The sequence below is a fragment of the Balaenoptera borealis genome (genome assembly GCF_965194805.1).
Source record: "Balaenoptera borealis genome assembly, chromosome: 11".
Lineage (NCBI taxonomy): Eukaryota > Metazoa > Chordata > Mammalia > Artiodactyla > Balaenopteridae > Balaenoptera > Balaenoptera borealis.
The window spans coordinates 41,890,584-41,913,180 of NC_138868.1; the positions used below are offsets into that span (position 1 = coordinate 41,890,584).

The following is a 22,597-nucleotide window of genomic DNA, read 5'->3' on the forward strand; positions in this document are numbered from 1 at the left end:
CAAATGATTGGCAATTTAATAAAAAGAAAGAAAGAAAAGAAAGGAAGGAAGGAAGAAAGGAAAGAAAGAAAGAAAGAAAGAAAGAAAGAAAGAAAGAAAGAAAGAAAGAAAGAAAAGGAAAGAAAAGAAAGAAAGAGAAAGAAAGAAAGAGAGAAAGAAAGAAGGAAAGAAAGAAAGGAGGGAGGCAGGGAGGGAGGAAAGAAAGAGGGAGGGAGGGAGGAAAGAAAGAGGGAGGGAGGGAGGAAGAAAGAAACTCACAGACCAGAGGAGACTAAGGAAACATGATGACAAAATGTAATGTGGTATCCTGGATTGCATCTTGGGACAGAAAAAGGACATTAGTGAAAAAACTGGTGAAATTTGAAAAATGTCTAGAGTTTAGTTAATAGTAACATACCAACCTTAATATCTTAGTTCTGACTAATGTAACCTGGTTATGTAAGATGCAAAACTAGGCAAAAGGGGGTGAAAAGTACACAGGAACTCTCTGTACTATCTTTGTAACTTTGCTGTAAATCTAAAATTATTCCAAAATAAAAAGTTTATTTTAAAAATGGGTGGATGCATGGAAAGAACTGGAATGAGCTATTTTGCATACTGCTTTACAGCAAAAAGAGACTCTTCAATATCAGCAAGAGTGTAATGTGCATGTTTTCCACAAAAGTTTTCTAACTTACAATACTTTCCTTATAAATCAAAAGATGTGGCAAGTTCAGTTTCACCATGACCTAGAAGAAAAGGATGAACGTGTAATCAAGGATCATGTCGCACAGCTTGAATGACTGCAATTATTTTTTAAATGATCTGTGTTTTAAATGAGCTTCATTGAAATGTCTTAGATGGATGAACTCAGAATCATAGAGGAAAGTCAGACTTGCCCATCTCCTCTCCCTACAACACACATCTAGTGGGCTCAGAATATGGGCCTCTACCCTGATTTAACTTGTCTCTTCTCCATGACCATTAGACAAGTCACTTCTTCCTGAGGTGTCTAACCACTCAAGTCTGAAGGACCCTGCAGTGCCAGCTGAAGACCTTGGAGCCCATATTGGTGGGCACAAAGTTGCTCTTCACCCTCCCCACCCCAACTGCTCAGCGACTGGCCAACAGGTGGCCAGGGTCATGCAAGTGGCAATGTTGCAGGCTCTCTTCTGGGCAGTGACATGAAAGAGAAAGGACTGTGAGTTTCTGATGTTAAGAGAGTCCAGGGGAGAAGACCCTATCCCAAGGGACTTTCATAAAAAGAATTAATGTTGTGGGTTGCATCACTTAACCAATTAAGTTTCTCTCCTAAACATAATCATCAAGACAGAAGATCATAAGAGCCATTAGAGGAAATTATCATACCAATCTTTGCTAGGAGCCCTCCCCAAAGAATGTCACAGAAAACCCAGAACCCAGTGAGATTCCTGGTTCCTGACTGTGGGGCACACACTCCACACACTCTTCCCTGCTCTTCCATCCCTTACAGTCAGTCCCTTCGGTGCCAGCAAGGGGCGACTGACAAAGGCCAGAAGAACCTCAGTGAATGTCGGGGTTACTCCCAGTCCCACTCTGAGGCACACAAGGAGTCTCTAGAGGTCACACCCCAAGGACAAGCATCAAATACACCTCCACAGGAAAATAAAAAATCCCCGTCTTACTTGGAAAAGGCCCAGAAAACAGGCTTTGCAACATCCTCTTTCGAAATGTTTACCGGAACCTCAGCACAGCTGTTCTTGGTGCTGTTCTTGGTCATAGGAACCATCTGCCAAATCCTGGGTCACGTCATCCTGGGTTACCCCTACTTCTCAGCATTCCCTCAAGGCCTGGGACCTGGGCCAGAGCAATGACCACCACAGCTCAGGCCTTTTAGACCTGTCCCCACTCAGCAAATGGACCCCCTTCTCCAGGCCTCTTTCCTCTGCACTTTGAAGTTCAAAGCTGCCCGTGAACATGGATGGTATGGAAGCTCAAAAGCAAAAGTGCAGGAAGAGGTACCCAGGTCTGGGGATTTCAGGGTTTGCTCAGGTTTGGAGAGCCTGAGCCCCATCCCATGGGTCTAGTCCACCCAGAGGGCTTTCTGCTGGATACGGCTGAAGCAGGAAGGCTCATCATCTGCATCCTCAAGTACTGAGAAATCTGGGACTATCTTTCCTAGTGCTAAGTTGTTCATTTACTTCAATACACTGTAGCCTACAACCACTGATGTATGTGCGCCCCCTCACCCCACCACCACACACACACACAGAGTTCTTCCCATACATCCATCAGGGTAGAGGCCGCCCCTCCACAGGTCATTTGCACAGCGACCATGCACCAGACCTCTGCGTGGGTAGGCCAGTCCACGCTAGTTCACCTACTGCCCCCTACCTGGACTAAAGAGCCTGACGCACTTCAGCCCATCTTCCAGCACCCTCCAGCAGAAGGCATGATGCACTGCAGGCCTGAAGTTTACCAAGCATCTGTATTCAGCTGAGGACAACCACTCTCACCGATTGCTCCCAGCCTCACCTGGGTCATGGTATTCTAAATTCACGCCCCAGAAGGGGCTAGCTACCTCCCAGCCACCTCCCCATAACTCATTCATTATGATTCCCAGAATCATTCTGGCAGAGGACCCGAGCACAGATGCCAACATATGCAGTCCTTACACCCAGACCATCAAACTGTACACTTGCCTTCACCTATTCTCAGCTGTGAACAAAGAATGTCGCCTGCCATGTCAGTAAACAAAGGGTGTTGCGGCCATCAAGCCATCAGCCTCTGCAGCCACCCCCAGTGGTGCACCCTGCAGAGGATTCAAGATGGAGAAAAACAGGATACTGGCTCTAGATAGTTAAGGTGCATACCAAAGGAATGATTTCATTAAGCCCAGACTCTTGCATCTTCCCATACAGAGAAAAACATTAAATTCATTAACTTGAGATGTCTGTTTTTTCTCTAATTAGCAGTAATCTTTTGATGTTTGGCTACCTCGGTCGGGGGCGGAGGGTTTGTGTTTGTTTGTTTTGCAAAACTCCTGTATATCCTGGCTCCTCCCTTACCTCTTCAGAATAGTTCCTCGGAGCTATCTGAGAGCCTATCTCCCAGGCTTAGGTCCTCAGTAAGTCCACCAAACAAAACTTAATTCTCAACTTTTAGGTTGTGTGTTCTTTTTCAGTAGACACTGCAAATAAAACTTCTTTCTCGAGTGGACACTTTGCATGACTTGACCTGGCTCTGAGCAAATGTACGATGATATAGCACACCCTGCAGTCTCCTGGTGTGGGTTTCCTCCCACTGGCTCTTGGCCTGGAAGCAAAAGTAAGAATCCATGGTGGGGTCAAGACTGAGGACTCAGTGGGCTCGGGCAAGCAGGGGGATCTGACACCCCCAGCTCCTGGGAATAGTGCACCTAGGCATTGGGTTCTCACTGGGGTCTGCCAGTGTGCTGGCCATTGTTCCTTTGACGACTGCAGAGTGGTGCTGTTTTCATGCCTTTTTTGCCCCTCCCAGGATATGACCCAGAAAGGCAGATCCTTTCCAGAGGCTGGTGCTCAGCGAATGCTCCCAGAAAAAGCTCTATGAAAACTGATTTAATTCTTAGAAGACCCCTCAGTCTGAAATCTGCCTGCGCTGATGGTCCAGTGCTTCCTCAGATCCCCAAAATAAAAGCCACCCTGTCAGACCGGTGGGCTGCCAGACACCTAGGAGTAGTGAGTGCTAGAGCAACCTGTGTGGATACATTAGGTTTGGGTCTAGCAAGTTAAAACCATTTTGCTAGAGGACTTTCGTTAGATGGAGGAGTAGGAAGTGCTGGGAATTCACCTCCCCAGCTAGAGAGAGACAGTTGCCCTGGCAGAATCTGACTGAGGTAACCATTTTGGAATTTCGTTGACTCCATTAACATTATATAATGATCTTATTTGTTTTTGTTACAGCTTTTAACTTAAAGTCTATTTTGTCTGACATAAATGTAGCTACCCTTGCTCTCTTGGTTTCCATTTTCATGGAATATCTTTTTCTATCCCTTCACGTTGAGCCTCTGTGTGTCCTTATAGCTGGACTGAGGAGTCTCGTAGGCAACGTATAGTTCGCTCTTATTTTCTTATCCATTAGGCCACTCTATGTCTTTTAATGGGAGAATTCAATCCAGTGCACTTAAAGTAAATATTGATAGGTAAGGATTTACAAATGCCATCCTACTGTTTTCTGGCTGTTTGTCGTTCCCTTGTTCCTTTCTTCCTCTCCTGCTGTCTTTGTGAACTGATGATTTTCTGTAGTGGTATGTTTTGATTCCCTTCTCTTCATCCTTTGTGTATCTACTGTAGGTTTTTCCTTTGTGGTTACCATGAGGCTTACACAAAACATCTTATAGATATTACAGTCTATGTTAAGCTGATAACTTCGAATTCGTATGGGATGTGATTTGTAATAAAAACTGTCTTCATCCCCTTTTCTGTCAGAGCTCTTAAAACCCTGGGACTCGCCTGTGATGAAAGGTGTCTCTTGTTATGTTAATGAGCTGACTTGTGAAATGCACCTAAGGATGGGGGCTTGTTGCCTGGAGAAACAAACAGGTGATTAGAGGGTTGGTACTTTCCAGTCCCATCCCCCTGACCTCAAGGGAGAGGGAGGGGCTGGAGGTTGACTCAACCACCAATTGCCAATGATTTAATCAACTATGCCTATACAATAAAGCTGCCATAAAATCCGAAAGGGTAGCTTCAGAGAGGTTCTGGGTTGGTGAACACATGGAGATTTGAGGACAATGGTGCTCAGAGGGGGCATGGAAGCTCCATGCCCTTTCCCCATATCCTTTTGTCCTTTGCATGTGTGTCTCTCTCTTTTTTTTTTTTTGTCTGCGCTGTGCGGCTTGCAGGATCTTAGTTCCCTGACCAGGGATTGAACCCGGGCCCTCAGCAGTGAAAGCGTGGAGTCCTAACCACTGGACCGCCAGGAATTCCCTCCTGTGCATCTCTTTTATCTGGATGTTCCTGAGTTATATCCTTTTACAATAAACCAGTAATCTGCTAAGAAAAATGTTTCTCTGAGTTCTGTGAGCTGCTCTAGCAAATTAATCAAAGCCAAGGAGGAGGCTGTTGGAACCTCCAGTCTATAGCCAGTCAGTCAGAAGCACAGGTGACAACCCGGTCTTGCAACTGACATCTGAAGGCATGGGGGGAGTCTTGTAGGACTGAGCCCTTAATCTGTGAGATCTGATGCTATCACCTGGGAGATATGAAACAGCAGCAGAACCCTGTGGGGCCCTCCCTGGTACAAATCCTCTTTCTGTGTCCCCCCATTTCTTGTTTGTGAGAGATAGACTTCATTCAGCCTCCTTAACCTTCCCTGAGTTCCAAAAGGCAGATTCAAACAGTTGCTAATCAGGGAAAGGAGGGGGATGCAGAAACAAAGGAGAAGCAGTCAAGAAACAATAATGCAGCCTTGGGGCAGGGTTCCGGCTACTCCTCAAGGAATGTACATAACATCTTCTGAGTTCTTCTGCAGGAACTAAGGCCCCCACCCAGGTGGAGGATGGTAACTTCAGGCTGAGCACAAGATTCCTGGAGCACCGCCCTGTTACCTCACCACCAACCAATCAGAAGAAAGCCACACACCTTGCAGCCATCACCCCAAGTTTTGCCAAATTTAATAAAAACTTCTCCCTCAAAACCACCAGAGAGTTTGGGGTTTTTGAGCATGAGCCACTCATTCTCCTTGCTTGGCCCTGCAAAAAATCCTTTCTCTGCTCCAACCTCCAATTTTTCAGTTTGTTTGGCCTTACTGTGCGTCTGACACACGAACTTGAGTTTGGTAACAGTGTCAGAATTGAGTTGAATTCTGAACCCAGCTGGTGTTGGAGAATTGCTTGGTGGAGTGAACCCCCAATTGGAATTGTGATCAGAAATGTAGCACACAAAGACTCTACCCTTTGTCAAATGACAAAACTAAAACAATTTAACAATGAGTTTAATGCCTTTTATTCAAGGGAAAGCAATTCATGGATCGAAAGTGTACAATCTTCACAAGCAGTGGAACACTCTTCCTAAGGGATTTTGGGTAAGAATGAGTTTTATAGAGTATTAAAAGAGGCAACTCAGAAATGCACAGTTGGCTAGGAGGTCCTATTTTCTAGGGTAAGGTAAGCTAGCTAAAGCTGAGTTGGAGGATTGTGATTGGGGTTAGGTATCCTTGACAGGTGTTTCCTGTTAAGTGCAGGCTGACTTAGGTTTAGATTTGTGATATGGCTGGGCCACTGGGCAGCCTCCAGTTTGTGGGTGCTGATATATACATTAACTTTATTACTTTTTACTCCCCTGTCCTCGTATTTTTTGTTCTTGATGTCACAGTTTACCTCTTTTTATATTGTGTATTCATTAATAAATTATTGTAGCTATTGTTATTTTTAATACTTTTGTCCTTTAATTTTTATACGAGAGTTAAGTGGTTAATACATCACCATATTATGGTATTAGAGTATTCTGAATTTAACTAAATACCTTTATCAGTGTGATATATATTTTCATATGCATTCATGTTACTAATTAGCCCTATCAGCTGCTCTCCCAGCCACCCCCCACCGCCCAGTTGCATGGCATGCCTCAGTATTCTGGATGGGGTGAGAAAGAAGTGGATCTCTTTGGCAGCAACCCACAAAGCTGGGGAAGCCAAGCACACAATCAAACACTCTCACTTTCCCCTGAGGGAGAAATCATAGGCCAAGAAGTTCTCTTTGTGCTGAACTGTGCTGCCTCCGGAGAAGAGTGATGTGAATAAAGTGAAACTGTTCCACTATCTTCTTCAGTGCATCCAATCTCAGATTTTTTTTTCCCCTCTCCATTGGTGTGCACAAACCTATCCACCGGCCTCTTGGATGTCCACAAAAGCCTTCTCACCCATGGGTGACTGTCTAAATCAGTGTTCTTTGGAGGAAAGATGGTAGAAAACTCTTATTCTGCCGTGATGATGACATCATTCTCCTTAACAGACTTTAAAAGATAGACATCACACAAAGTATCTTCTTTGACCACATTGAGATGAAGTTAGAAATCAATAATAGAAGAAAAGCTGGAAAATTCACAAAATTTGTGAAAATTAAATGACACATTCTGAAACAACTATTGGATGAAAGAAGAAATCACAAGGGAAATTAGAAAAGATTTAGAGACAAATGAAAATACAACATACGAAAACTTATGGGATGCAGCAAAAACAGTGCTAAGGGGAAAATGTACAGCTGTAAATGCTTATATTAAGAAACAAAGATGTTGGGACTTCCCTGGTGGTCCAGCAGTTAAGACTCTGTGCTCCCACTGCAGGAGGCCTGGGTTCGATCCCTGGTCAGGGAACTAGATCTCACATGCCACAACTAAGAGTTCACATGCCACAACTAAAGATCCCACATGCTGCAACTAAAAAGATCCCACATGCCGCAATGAAGATCAAAGATCCTGTGTGCCACAACTAAGACCTGGCACAGCCAAATAAATAAATAAATATTAAAAAAAAAGAAGGCTCAAGTTACTAAAATGAAATGAAAATGGGGATATTACTACTGATTCTACAGAAATACAATGGATTATAAGAGTACTATGAACAATTGTATGCCTACAAATTGGAGAACCAAGATGAAATGGAAAAATTCCTAGAAACATAAAAGCTACCAAAACTAAATCATAAAGAAATAGAAAATGTGAATAGACCTGTAACCAAGGAGACTGATCAATAAGCAAATGTCTCTCAACTAAGAAAAGCCCTGATCCTGATGACTTAATGGTGAATTCTACCAAATATTTACAGAACTAATACCATTTCTTCTCAAACTTTTCCACAGGCACTTCCCTCATGGTCCAGTGGTTAAGAATCGCCTTTCACTGCAGGGGATGCAGGTTCGATGCCTGGTCGGGGAACTAAGATCCTACATGCCACAGGGCAACTAAGCTCGCATGCCGCAACTACTGAGCCCGCGCACTCTGGAGCCTGCACGCCACAACTAGAGAAGCCTGCGTGCCACACTGAAAGATCCCTCATGCCACAATGAAGATCCCGCATGCCACAACGAAGACCCAATGCAGCCAAATAAATAAATAAATAAATATCAAAAAAAAATCTTTTCCACCAAATTGAATACTTCCTACTCATTTATTTTATGAGTCCAGCATTACCCTGATAGCAAAGTCAGGAAAAGACACTAAAACAACAACAACAACAACAAAGACCTACCAACCAATATTCTTTATGAACATTCATGCAAAAATCCTTAACAAAATTTCAGCAAACTGAATTCAGCATACTAAAGGGATTGCACACCATAACAAAAGGGATTTATTACTAGAAAGCAATAATAGTTCATACAAAAATTGGTCAGTGTAATACACCACATTAACAGAAAAAAAGGTGAAAAACCCTCATGATCATTTCAATTAATGTAGAAAAAGCATTAGACAAAATTCAATGTACTTTCATGATGAAAACACTCAACAAACTAGGAATAGAAGGAAACTACCTCAGCATAATAAAAGCCATATATGAAAAACCCACAGCAAACATCAAACTTGTATGATCAGGGCACTCACGATGGCTGTTCTCTTGCTCTCTGTACATCTCCTGCTTGACCAGTCCTTGCCTCACCTAGTCACCTGACTTGACTTTCCCTCTTAATTATAGAGCCTAATCAGTAAATGCCTACATAGTTGTCCCCAGCCCAGCTAAGTAATTGTTCTAATCTTTAGATCAGAACTATCTCCACTATGATAGTTTATCAAAGGGGTGTGCCCCTCTACTGGTTTTCCTGGTAACCTTGACGTGAATTCCCCCTATAACTGGAAACCTCCCTCTTTCCTAGGTAGCAAAGACTACTACCATGTCCTGCCTGCCGTCTGGGCACACACAGTGGGGTGTCACTCCAGGACCTTCCTTCAGACATGTAAGATTTCCCCTATCCATTAAACCATTGATGTCTCTGTCGCTGACTCTGGGCTCTTTCTTCTGTCTTGAGGCTGGGCAAGTACAGGGCTTGCAGGCCTGTCAGGTGCAGCCCAATAATACTCAATGATGAAAGACTGAAAGCTTTTCTTCTAAGTCAAGAACAAGGCAAGGATGCCTGCTTTCACCACATTTATTCAACACTGTACTAGAAACTCTAATCAGAGCAATTAGGCAAGAAGAAGAAAAGACATTCAAATTGGAAAGGAGGGAGTAAAATTATGTCTGTTCACAGATGATACTGAAACTGTGCAACTCAGATTGGGACTTGAACCCACAGTCTTTTAACTGAGATCACACACCTGGTCTCAGGACTTAATGAAGCTCAGGTTCTTGATGTCTCATTGCAGAAAGAATTCCCTGAGAGACAAAGTGATAGGTAAGTTGATTTATTTAGAGAGCAACACACTCCACAGAGTGTGGGCCATCTCAGAAAGTGAGAGTGGCCCTGAAATATGGTGTGGTTAGTTTTCATGGGCTGGGTAATTTCATAGGCTAATGAGTGGGAGGCTCATTCCCATTATTTTGGGGAAGGGGCAGAGATTTCCAGGAATTGGGCCACTGCCCACTTTTTGGCTTTTTATGGTTAGCCTCAGAACTGTCATGGTGCTGGTGGGTGTGTCATTTATCATGCTAATGTATTACAATGAGCATATAATGAGGCTCAAGGTCTACTGGAGGGGGAGGAGAGAAGATGGCGGAAGAGTAAGACGCGGAGATCACCTTCCTTCCCACAGATACAGTAGAAATACATCTACACGTGGAACTGCTCCTACAGAACACCCACTGAATGCTGGCAGAAAACGTCAGACCTCCCAAAAGGCAAGAAAATCCCCCCGTACTTGGGTAGGGCAAAAGAAAAAAGAAATAACAGAGACAAAAGAATAGGGACGGCACCTGCACCAGTGGGAGGGAGCTGTGAAGGAGGAAAGGTTTCCACACACTAGGAGCCCCTTCGCGGGCAGAGACTGCGGGTGGCAGAGGGGGGAAGCTTCGGAGCCACGGAGGAGAGCGCAGCCACAGAGGTGCGGAGGGCAAAGCGGAGAGATTCCCGCACGGAGGCTCGGCGCTGACCAGCACTCACCAGCCCGAGAGGCTTGTCTGCTCAGCCGCCGGGGCGGGCGGGGCTGGGAGCTGAGGCTCGGGCTTCGGTCGCAGGGAGAGGACTGGGGTTGGCGGCGTGAACACAGCCTGAAGGGGTTAGTGCACCACAGCTAGCCGGGAGGGAGTCCGGGAAAAAGTCTGCAGCTGCCGAAGAGGCAAGAGACTTTTTCTTCCCTGTTTCCTGGTGCGCGAGGAGAGGGGATTCAGAGCGCCGCCTAAACGAACTTCAGAGACGGGCGCGAGCCGCAGCTAACAGCGCGGATCCCACAGCAACAGGGGCGCAGAGGGAAAAACGGAGAGACTCCCGCACAGAGGCTCGGTGCCGAGCAGCGCTCACCAGCCCGAGAGGCTTGTCTGCTCCCCCGCCGGGGCGGGCGGGGCTGGGAGCGGAGGCTCGGGCTTCGGTCGGATCGCAGGGAGAGGACTGGGGTTGGCGGCGTGAACACAGCCTGAAGGGGTTAGCGCACCACAGCTGGCTGGGAGGGAGACCGGGAAAAAATCTGCAGCTGCCGAAGAGGCAAGAGACTTTTTCTTGCCTCTTTGTTTCGCGGCGCGCAAGGAGAGGGGATTCAGAGCGCCGCCTAAACGAACTCCAGAAACTGGCGCGAGCCGCGGCTATCAGCGCGGACCCCAGAGACGGGCGTGAGACGCTGGGGCTGATGCTGCCGCCTCCAAGAAGCCTGTGTGCGAGCCCAGGTCACTCTCCACACCGCCCCTCCCGGGAGCCTGTGCAGCTCGCCACTGCCAGGGTCCCGTGATCCAGGGACAACATCCCCCAGGAGAACGCACTGCGCGCCTCAGGCTGCTGCAACGTCACGCCGGCCTCTGACGCCGCAGGCTCGCCCCGCCTCCTCTGTACCCCTCCCTCCCCGCGGCCTGGGTGAGCCAGAGTCCCCGAAGCAGCTGCTCCTTTAACCCCGTCCTGTCTGGGCGGGGAACAGACGCCCTCAGGCGACCTACACGCAGAGGCGGGTCCAAATCCAAAGCTGACCCCCAGGAGCTGTGCGAACAGAGAAGAGGAGGGGAAATCTGTCCCAGCAGCCTCAGAAGAAGCGGATTAAAACTCCACAAACAACTTGATGTGCCTGCATCTGTTGAATACCTGAATAGACAACGAATCATCCCAAATTCAGGAGGTGGACTTTGGGAGCAGGATATATTAATTTTTCCCCTTTTCCTTTTTTTTTGTGAGTGTATATGTATATGCTTCTGGGGGAGATTTTGTCTGTATAGCTTTGCTTTACAATAGCTTTATTTTACTTCACTATATTATAGCTTCTTTCTTTCTTTTCTTTCTTTCTTTCTTTCTTTCTTTCTTTCTTTCTTTCTTTCTTTCCTTCCTTCCTTCCTCCTTCCTTCCTTCCTTTCTTTCTTTCTTTCTTTCTATTTTTTCTCCCTTTTACTCTGAGCCGTGTGGACGAAAGGCTCTTGGTGCTTCAGCCAGGCATCAGGGCCGTACCTCGGAGGTGGGAGAGCCAACTTCAGGACACTGGTCCACAAGAGACCTCCCAGCTCCACGTAATACCAAACGGCAAAAATCTCTCAGAGATCTCCATCTCAACATCAAGACCCAGCATCACTCAATGACCAGCAAGCTACAGTGCTGAACACCCTATGCCAAACAACTAGCAAGACAGGAACACAGCCTCATCCATTAGCAGAGAGGCTGCCTAAAATCATAATAAGGACACAGACACCCCAAAATACACCACCAGACGTGGACGTGCCCACCAGAAAGACAAGATCCAGCCTCATCCACCAGAGCTCAGGCACTAGTTCCCTCCACCAGGAAGCCTACACAACCCACTGAACCAACCTTAGCCACTGGGGACAGATACCAAAAACAACGGGAACTACAAACCTGCAACCTGTGATAAGGAGACCCCAAACACAGTAAGATAAGCAAAATGAGACGACAGAAAAACACACAGCAGATGAAGGAGCAGGGTCAAAACACACTAGACTTAACAAATGAAGAGGAAATAGGTAGTCTACCTGAAAAAGAATTCAGAATAATGATAGTAAGGATGATCCAAAATCTTGGAAATAGAATAGACAAAATGCAAGAAGCATTTAACAAGGACGTAGAAGAACTAAAGAGGAATCAAACAATGATGAAAAACACAATAAATGAAATTAAAAATACTCTAGATGGGATCAATAGCAGAATAACTGAGGCAGAAGAAAGGATAAGTGACCTGGAAGATAAAATGGTGGAAATAACTACTGCAGAGCAGGATAAAGAAAAAAGAATGAAAAGAACTGAGGACAGTCTCAGAGACCTCTGGGACAGCATTAAACGCACCAACATTCGAATTATAGGGGTCCCAGAAGAAGAAGAGAAAAAGAAAGGGACTGAGAAAATATTTGAAGAGATTATAGTTGAAAACTTCCCTAATATGGGAAAGGAAATAGTTAATCAAGTCCTGGAAGCACAGAGAGTCCCATACAGGATAAACCCAAGGAGAAACACGCCAAGACACATATTAATCAAACTGTCAAAAATTAAATATAAGGAAAACATATTAAAGGCAGCAAGGGAAAAAAAACAAATAACACACAAGGGAATCCCCATAAGGTTAACATCTGATCTTTCAGCAGAAACTCTGCAAGCCAGAAGGGAGTGGCAGGATATACTTAAAGTCATGAAGGAGAAGAACCTACAACCAAGATTACTCTACCCAGCAAGGATCTCATTCAAATGTGATGGAGAAATTAAAACCTTTACAGACAAGCAAAAGCTGAGAGAGTTCAGCACCACCAAACCAGCTTTACAACAAATGCTAAAGGAACTTCTCTAGGCAAGAAACACAAGAGAAGGAAAACACCTACAATAACAAACCCAAAACATTTAAGAAAATGGGAATAGGAACATACATATCGATAATTACCTTGAATGTAAATGGATTAAATGCTCCCACCAAAAGACACAGGCTGGCTGAATGGATACAAAAACAAGACCCATATATATGCTGTCTACAAGAGACCCACTTCAGACCTAGAGACACATACAGACTGAAAGTGAGGGGATGGAAAAAGATATTCCATGCAAATGGAAATCAAAAGAAAGCTGGAGTAGCAATTCTCATATCAGACAAAATAGACTTTAAAATAAAGACTATTACAAGAGACAAAGAAGGACACTATATAATGATCAAGGGATCGATCCAAGAGGAAGGTATAACAATTGTAAATATTTATGCACCCAACATAGGAGCACCTCAATACATAAGGCAAGTACTAACAGCCATAAAAGGGGAAATCGACAGCAACACAATCATAGTAGGGGACTTTAACACCCCACTTTCACCAATGGACAGATCATCCAAAATGAAAATAAATAAGGAAACACAAGCTTTAAATGATACATTAAACAAGATGGACTTAATTGATATTTATAGGACATTCCACCCAAAAACAACAGAATACACATTTTTCTCAAGTGCTCATGGAACATTCTCCAGGATAGATCATATCTTGGGTCACAAATCAAACCTTGGTAAATTTAAGAAAATTGAAATCGTATCAAGTATCTTTTCCGACCACAACACTATGAGACTAGATATCAATTACAGGAAAAGATCTGTAAAAAATACAAACACATGGAGGCTACACAATACATTACTTAATAATGAAGTGATTACTGAAGAAATCAAAGGGGAAATCAAAAAATACCTAGAAATAAATGACAATGGAGATACGACGACCCAAAACCTATGGGACGCAGCAAAAGCAGTGCTAAGAGGGAAGTTTATAGCAATACAAGCCTACCTCAAGAAACAGGAAACATCTCGAATAAACAACCTAACCTTGCACCTAAAGCAATTAGAGAAAGAAGAACAAAAAAACCCCAAAGCCAGCAGAAGGAAAGAAATTATAAAGATCAGGTCAGAAATAAATGAAAAAGAAATGAAGGAAACAATAGCAAAAATCAATGAAACTAAAAGCTGGTTCTTTGAGAAGATAAACAAAATTGATAAACCATTAGCCAGACTCATCAAGAGAAAAAGGGAGAAGACTCAGATCAATAGAATTAGAAATGAAAAAGGAGAAATAACCACTGACACTGCAGAAATACAAAAGATCATGAGAGATTACTACAAGCAACTCTATGCCACTAAAATGGACAACCTGGAAGAAATGGACAGATTCTTAGAAATGCACAAACTGCCGAGACTGAACCAGGAAGAAATAGAAAATATGAACAGACCAATCACAAGCACTGAAATTGAAACTGTGATTAAAAACCTTCCAACAAACAAAAGCCCAGGACCAGATGGCTTCACAGGTGAATTCTATCAAACATTTAGAGAAGAGCTAACACCTATCCTTCTCAAACTCTTCCAAAATATTGCAGAGGGAGGAACACTCCCAAACTCATTCTACGAGGCCACCATCACCCTGATACCAAAACCAGACAAAGATGTCACAAAGAAAGAAAACTACAGGCCAATATCACTGATGAACATAGATGCAAAAATCCTCAACAAAATACTCGCAAACAGAATCCAACAGCACATTAAAAGGATCATACACCATGATCAAGTGGGGTTTATCCCAGGAATGCAAGGATTCTTCAATATATGCAAATCAATCAATGTGATACACCATATTAACAAATTGAAGGAGAAAAACCATATGATCATCTCAATAGATGCAGAGAAAGCTTTCGACAAAATTCAACACCCATTTATGATAAAAGCCCTGCAGAAAGTAGGCATAGAGGGAACTTTCCTCAACATAATAAAGGACATATATGACAAACCCACAGCCAACATTGTCCTCAATGGTGAAAAACTGAAACCATTTCCACTAAGATCAGGAACAAGACAAGGTTGCCCACTCTCACCACTATTATTCAACATAGTTTTGGAAGTGTTAGCCACAGCAATCAGAGAAGACAAAGAAATAAAAGGAATCCAAATCGGAAAAGAAGAAGTAAAGCTGTCACTGTTTGCAGATGACATGATACTATACATAGAGAATCCTAAAGAGGCTACCAGAAAACTCCTAGAGCTAATCAATGAATTTGGTAAAGTAGCAGGATACAAAATTAATGCACAGAAATCGCTTGCATTTCTATACACTAATGACGAAAAATCTGAAAGTGAAATTAAGAAAACACTCCCGTTTACCATTGCAACAAAAAGAATAAGATATCTAGGAATAAACCTACCTAAGGAGACAAAAGACCTGTATGCAGAAAATTATAAGACACTGATGAAAGAAATTAAAGATGATACAAATAGATGGAGAGATATACCATGTTCCTGGATTGGAAGAATCAACATTGTGAAAATGACTCTACTACCCAAAGCAATCTACAGATTCAATGCAATCCCTATCAAACTACCACTGGCATTTTTCACAGAACTAGAACAAAAAATTTCACAATTTGTATGGAAGCACAAAAGACCCCGAATAGCCAAAGCAATCTTGAGAACGAAAAATGGAGCTGGGGGAATCAGGCTCCCTGACTTCAGACTATACTACAAAGCTTCAGTAATCAAGACAGTTTGGTACTGGCACAAAAACAGAAATATAGATCAATGGAACAGGATAGAAAGCCCAGAGATAAACCCACACACATATGGTCACCTTATCTTTGATAAAGGAGGCAAGCATATACAGTGGAGAAAAGACAGCCTCTTCAATAAGTGGTGCTGGGAAAATTGGACAGGTACATGTAAAAGTATGAAATTAGAACACTCCCTGACACCATGCACAAAAATAAACTCCAAATGGATTAAAGACCTAAGTGTAAGGCCAGACACTATCAAACTCTTAGAGGAAAACATAGGCAGAACACTCTATGACATATATCACAGCAAGATTCTTTTTGACCCAGCTCCCAGAGAAATGGAAATAAGAACACAAATAAACAAATGGGACCTAATGAAACTTAAAAGCTTTTGCACAGCAAAGGAAACCATAAACAAGACCAAAAGACAACCCTTAGAATGGGAGAAAATATTTGCAAATGAAGCAACTGACAAAGGATTAATCTCCAAGATTTACAAGCAGCTCATGCAGCTCAATAACAAAAAAACGAACAACCCAATCCAAAAATGGGCAGAAGACCTAAATAGACATTTCTCCAAAGAAGATATACAGATGGCCTACAGACACATGAAAGAATGCTCAACATCATTAATCATTAGAGAAATGCAAATCAAAACTACAATGAGATATCATCTCACACCGGTCAGAATGGCCATCATCAAAAAATCTAGAAACAATAAATGCTGGAGAGGGTGTGGAGGAAAGGGAACACTCTTGCACTGTTGGTGGGAATGTAAATTGATACAGCCACTATGGAGAACAGTATGGAGGTTCCTTAAAAAACTACAAATAGAACTACCATACGACCCAGCAATCCCACTACTGGGCATATACCCTGAGAAAACCATAGGTCAAAAAGTGTCATGTACCACAATGTTCATTGCAGCTCTATTTACAATAGCCAGGACCTGGAAGCAACCTAAATGTCCATCGACAGACGAATGGATAAAGAAGATGTGGCACATATATACAATGGAATATTACTCAGCCATAAAAAGAAATGAAATGGAGGTATTTGTAATGAGGTGGATGGAGTTAGAGTCTGTCATACAGAGTGAAGTAAGTCAGAAAGAGAAAAACAAATACAGTATGCTAACACATATATACGGAATCTAAGGGAAAAAAAAAAAAAAAAGGCCATGAAGAACCTAGTGGCAAGACGGGAATAAAGACACAGACCTACTAGAGAATGGACTTGAGGATATGGGGAGGAGGTGGGGTGAGATGTGACAGGGTGAGAGAGTGTCATGGACATATATACACTACCAAATGTAAAATAGATAGCTAGTGGGAAGCAGCCGCATAGCACAGGGAGATCAGCTCGGTGCTTTGTGACCACCTAGAGGGGTGGGATGGGGAGGGTGGGAGGGAGGGAGATGCAAGAGGGAAGAGAAATGGGAACATATTGTATATGTATAACTGATTCACTTTGTTATAAAGCAGAAGCTAACACACTATTGTAAGGCAATTATACTTCAATAAAGATGTTTAAAAAAAAAAAAAAAAAAAAAAAAAAAAAAAAAAAAAGGTCTACTGGACGTCAAATCTGCCATCTTGGACCCAGTTGGTTCTAACTAGTCTTTGTCATGTCCTATGGCTATGTCATTCTTTTCAAGGTTGTGCCCTGCCCCCTCCTCTCCTGTTTCAATATGATCATATATGTAGAACACCCTTAAGATGAAAAAAAAAAACCGTTAGAACTAATAAATGAGTTCGGCAAAGTAGCAGTATATAAAGTCTGTACACAAAAACTAGTGGCATTTCTGCACACTAACAATCTGAAAAGGTAATTACAATAAACAATGCTATCTATAAGAGAATCAATAAGAATAAAATATTTATGAATTAACTAAGGAGGTGAAAGACTTGTACAATGGAAATACAAAACATTGCTGAAAGAAACTGAAAATGATATAAAGAAATGGAAACAAATCCCATGTTCATGTATTAGAAGACTTAATATTGTTACGATGTCAATACCACCCAACTGTTACCAAGGCTGTTGCCCCGGAATCATACCCCTGCCCCTCCCTCGAATGGAAACCAATTGCTCTTATCTAAGTTGCAGGAGGAAGCTGCAAAGAGAAAAACAAGAACTGGTCGGAACAAACTAGACCCAAGGTGGCGGAAGATTTTGACGTCCAGTAGACCTTGAGCCTCATTATACGCTTATTGTAATATATTAGCATGCTGAATGACACACCCGCCAGTGCCATGACAGTTGACAATTGCCATGACAACAACCTGAAAAGCCAGTACAAGGACAAAAAGTAGTGTTACATTCTGGGTTCAAACCACACCCCTGTTCTCGGATAAGTCATGAATATTCCTCCCATTCTTTCCAAATTCCTCCCTTTTACTTTGACCCTCCTATATATATGGTGTCTCCACCTGAATTGGGTTGAGAAATTGATTTGCAAACTAAGTTCCTACTTCTCCATTCTTTGGCCATTGAATAAAGCTTGTGCCGTTCTAGTCTCAACACTGGTTTTGTTATTAACTGTGGGAATCTGAGCAGAAAAAGAACCTCCCTGCCTGAGACAAGGGGTCTCAGCCCAGGCTAGGACCGTGGGGCAAGTCCAGGCAACCTATTCAGTAACACAACCAATCTACAGATTCAATGCAATCCCTATCGAAATCCCAACATGTTCTTTGCAGAAATGAAAAACCCATCCTAAACTTCATATGGTATCTTGAGGGACCCTGAATAGCCAAAACAATCTTGAAAAAGAAGAACAAAACTGGAGGACTACATTTCCTGATTTTAAAACTCACCACAAAGCTACAGTAATCAAAAAAAAAAAAAAAGTGGTACCGTTATAGACATATGGATGAACTGAATAGAATAGAAAGCTCAGAAATAATCCCTCACACCTATGATCAGATGATTTTTGACAAGGGTGCAAAGACCATTCAATGGGGAAAGGACTGTCTTTTTATCAATGGTACTGGGGAAACTGAATATCCACATGCAAAAGAATGAAGTTGGACTCTCACCTGACACCACATACAAAAATTAACTCAAAAAAATCGAAGACCTGAATGTAAGACCTAAAAATATAAAACTCTTATAAGAAGACATAGGGCAAAGTCTTCATGGCATTGGATTTGGCAATGATTTCTTGGATATGACACCAAAAGCCCAAACAACAAAAGAAAAAATAGACAAATTGGACTGGATGAAAGTTTTTTAATTTTGTACATCAAAAGACAATATTAACAGAGTAAAAAGGCAACCCACCAAATGGGAAAGAGTATCTGCAAATCGTATATCTGATAAGTGACTGACATCCAGAATATGTAGAGATCACTGAAAACTGAACAACACAAAAATAAACGGATTTAAAATGGGCAAGGGCCTTGAATAGACATTTCTTCAAAGAAGATACCCAAGTGGTCAATAAGCACATGAAAAGATGTTCAACATCACTAATTGTTAGGGAAAGGCAAATCAAAAGTACAGTAAGATATCACCTCACATCCATTAGGATGGCAACTATAAAAAAAAAAAAACAGAAAATAACAGTGTTGTTGAGGATTTGGAGAAATTGGAAATCTTATGCACTATTGGTAGGAAAGTAACATGGCGAAGCCACTGTGGAAAACAATACGGTGGTTCCTCAAAAATTAAAATAGAATTGCTATATGATCCAGCAATTCTACTACTGCGTATATACCCAAAAGAATTGAAAAAAAGATCTGGTAGATTTTTGTACACCCATGTTCATTATTCACGTTAGCTAAAACATGGAAGCAAGCCAAGTGTCCAATGATGAATGAATAAGCAAAATGTGGTATATACATACAATGGAATATTAATCAGCCTTAAAAAGGAAGGAAATTCTGATATATGCTACAGCATGGATGAAGATGAACCTTGAGGACATTATGTCAAGTGAAATAAGCCAGTCCCCCAAAATCAAATACTATTTGATTCCATTTATATGAGATTCTTAGAGTAGTCAAAAATATAGAGCCAGAAAGTAGAATAGTGGTTGCCAGAGTCTGGGAAGAGTGGGGAACGGGGAGTTAGTGTTTAATGGGTAGAGAGTTTCAATTTTACAAGATGAAAAGACTAATGAAGGTGGATGGTGGTGATGTTTGCACAAAATTATGAATATATTTAATACCACTGAACTATACATTTAAAAATGGTTAAGATGGTAAATATTGTTACGTGTATTTTACCACATTAAAAAAAGTCTGAAACAACAAAAAAAGAGAAATGCTTTGTTGTCACTACCTCGTACAATCCCCAACCAAGAGTAAATCCTGAGCACATCTGCATTTTCTATTTGACCTCTGTTTAGTTGAGAAAGCAAACTACTGGAACATTGATTTGCCTAGTTTTATTTGGTGAATAATATCAACTTCTAGATAGAGATGTCCTGGAAAGCCAGGAATAGGGTGCAAAACTTAAAGGGGTGCCAAGAATCTCAGTAACCAAGGTAAATATTTTAATGTAATATTTATAAAGATAAAAATTAATGTGAAAAAATCCATGATAAAACATCTAAATTTTTTTTTCAGGTATTACAATTTTATTACTTAAACTTATAATAGTAAATACCAGAAGAACTAATTAACAGAACCTGCTAAAAGTGGAGAAGTATTTTAATAACCATTGCAGGTAATTATGAATATTCTCCTTTGATACTACACCAAAACTCAACAAGTGGTGGGTGCTTAAAGGTCAGTTGCAATGTTGAATCTAAATATCAATGAACTTTCTGTACTCTGTTATATTAAAATGTGTAGGCCTATTGTACACTTTGAATGAATGTTGTATCCATGCATTATTATTATAATGAAAATAGTTTTGACCTGCAGACCCCTTGCAGGGGACTCAGGGACACCAGAGGTTTATGGACCACACTGTGAGAACCATTGTACAGCGTATACAACCCCTAACACACTCTCATCTTTTTTCTTTTTTTTTAATCCAGCAGGTTCTTATTAGTCATCAATTTTATACACATCAGTGTATACATGTCAATCCCAATTGCCCAATTCATCACACCCCCACACCCACCCCCCACGGCTTCCCCCCCTTGGTGTCCATATGTTTGTTCTCTACATCTGTGTCTCAATTTCTGCCCTGCAAACCGGTTCATCTGTACCATTTTTCTAGGTGCCACATACATGCGTTAATACACGATATTTGTTTTTCTCTTTCTGACTTACTTCACTCTGTATGACAGTTTCTAGATCCATCCACGTCTCAACAAATGACTCAATTTCGTTCCTTTTTATGGCTGAGTAATATTCCATTTTATATATGTACCACATCTTCTTTATCCATTCATCTGTCAATGGGCATTTAGGTTGTTTCCATGACCTGGCTATTGTAAACAGTGCTGCAAAGAACATTGGGGTGCATGTGTCTTTTTGAATTGTGGTTTTCTCTGGGTATATGCCCAGTAGTGGGATTGCTGCATCATATGGTAATTCTATTTTTAGTTTTTTAAGGAACCTCCATACTGTTCTCCATAGTGGCGGTATCAGTTTACATTCCCACCAACAGTGCAAGAGGGTTCCCTTTTCTCCACACCCTCTCCAGCATTTGTTGTTTGTAGATGTTCTGATGAAGCCCATTCTAACAGGTGTGAGGCGATTCCTCATTGTAGTTTTGATTTGCATTTCTCTAATAATTAGTGATGTTCAGCAGCTTTTCATGTGCTTCTTGGCCATCTGTCTGTCTTCTTTGGAAAAATGTCTATTTAGGTCTTCTGCCCATTTTCAGATTGGATTGTTTGTTTCTTTAATATTGAGCTGCATGAGCTGTTTATATATTTTGGAGATTAATCCTTTGTCCGTTGATTCATTTGCAAATATTTTCTCCCATTCTGAGGGTTGTCTTTTCGTCGTTTGTAGTTTCCTTTGCTGTGCAAAAGTTTTAAGTTTCATTAGGTCCCATTTGTTTATTTTTGGTTTTATTTCCATTACTATAGAAGGTGGATCAAAAAAGATCTTGCTGTGATTTATGTCAAAGAGTGTTCTTCCTATGTTTTCCTCTAAGAGTTTTACAGTGTCCGGTCTTACATTTAGATCTCTAATCCAGTTTGAGTTTATTTTTGTGTATGGTGTTAGGGAGTGTTCTAATTTCATTCTTTTACAGGTAGCTGTCCAGTTTTCCCAGCACCACTTATTGAAGAGACTGTCTTTTCTCCATTATATATCCTTGCCTCCTTTGTCATAAATTAGTTGACCATAGGTGTGTGGGTTTATCTCTGGGCTTTCTATCCTGTTCCATTGATCTATATTTCTGTCTTTGTGCCAGTACCATATTGTCTTGATTACTGTAGCTTTGTAGTATAGTCTGAAGTCAGGGAGTCTGATTCCTCCAGCTCCACTTTTTTCCCTCAAGACTGCTTTGGCTATTCAGGGTCTTTTGTGTCTCCATACAAATTGTAAGATTTTTTGTTCTAGTTCTGTAATAAATGCCATTGGTAATTTGATAGAGATTGCATTGAATCTGTAGATTGATTTGGGTAGTATAGTCATTTTTACAATATTGATTCTTCCAATCCAAGAACATGGTATATCTCGCCATCTGTTTGTATCATCTTTAATTTCTTTCATCAGTGTCTTATATTTTTCTGCATACAGGTCTTTTGTCTCCCTAGGTAGGTTTATTCCTAGGTGTTTTATTTTTTTTTGTTGCAATGGTAAATGGGAGTGTTTCCTTAATTTCTCTTTCAGATTTTTCATCATTAGTGTAAGGAATGCAAGAGATTTCTGTGCATTAATTTTGTATCCTGCAACTTAACCAAATTCATTGATTAGCTCTAGTACTTTTCTGGTGGCATTTTTAGGATTCTCTATGTATAGTATCATGTCATCTGCAAACAGTGACAGTTTTACTTCTTCTTTTCCAATTTGTAATCCTTTTATTTTGTTTTCTTCTCTGATTGCCGTGGCTAGGACTTCCAAAACTATGTTGAATAATAGTGGTGAGAGTGGACATCCTTGTCTTGTTCCT

General features: G+C 41.7%; 2 long non-coding RNA genes across 2 annotated transcripts in view; one reads left to right on the plus strand and one right to left on the minus strand.

Annotated features, from left to right (window-relative positions):
* LOC309605651 overlaps positions 1-22,597 on the minus strand; it is a 923,254-nt gene that overhangs the window by 747,946 nt on the left and 152,711 nt on the right. The window lies entirely within an intron of this gene.
* Positions 4,807-19,292, plus strand: LOC309605647. The gene is made up of 2 exons (XR_014231473.1): positions 4,807-9,618; positions 17,144-19,292. It is a non-coding gene; the product is annotated as an uncharacterized lncRNA (long non-coding RNA).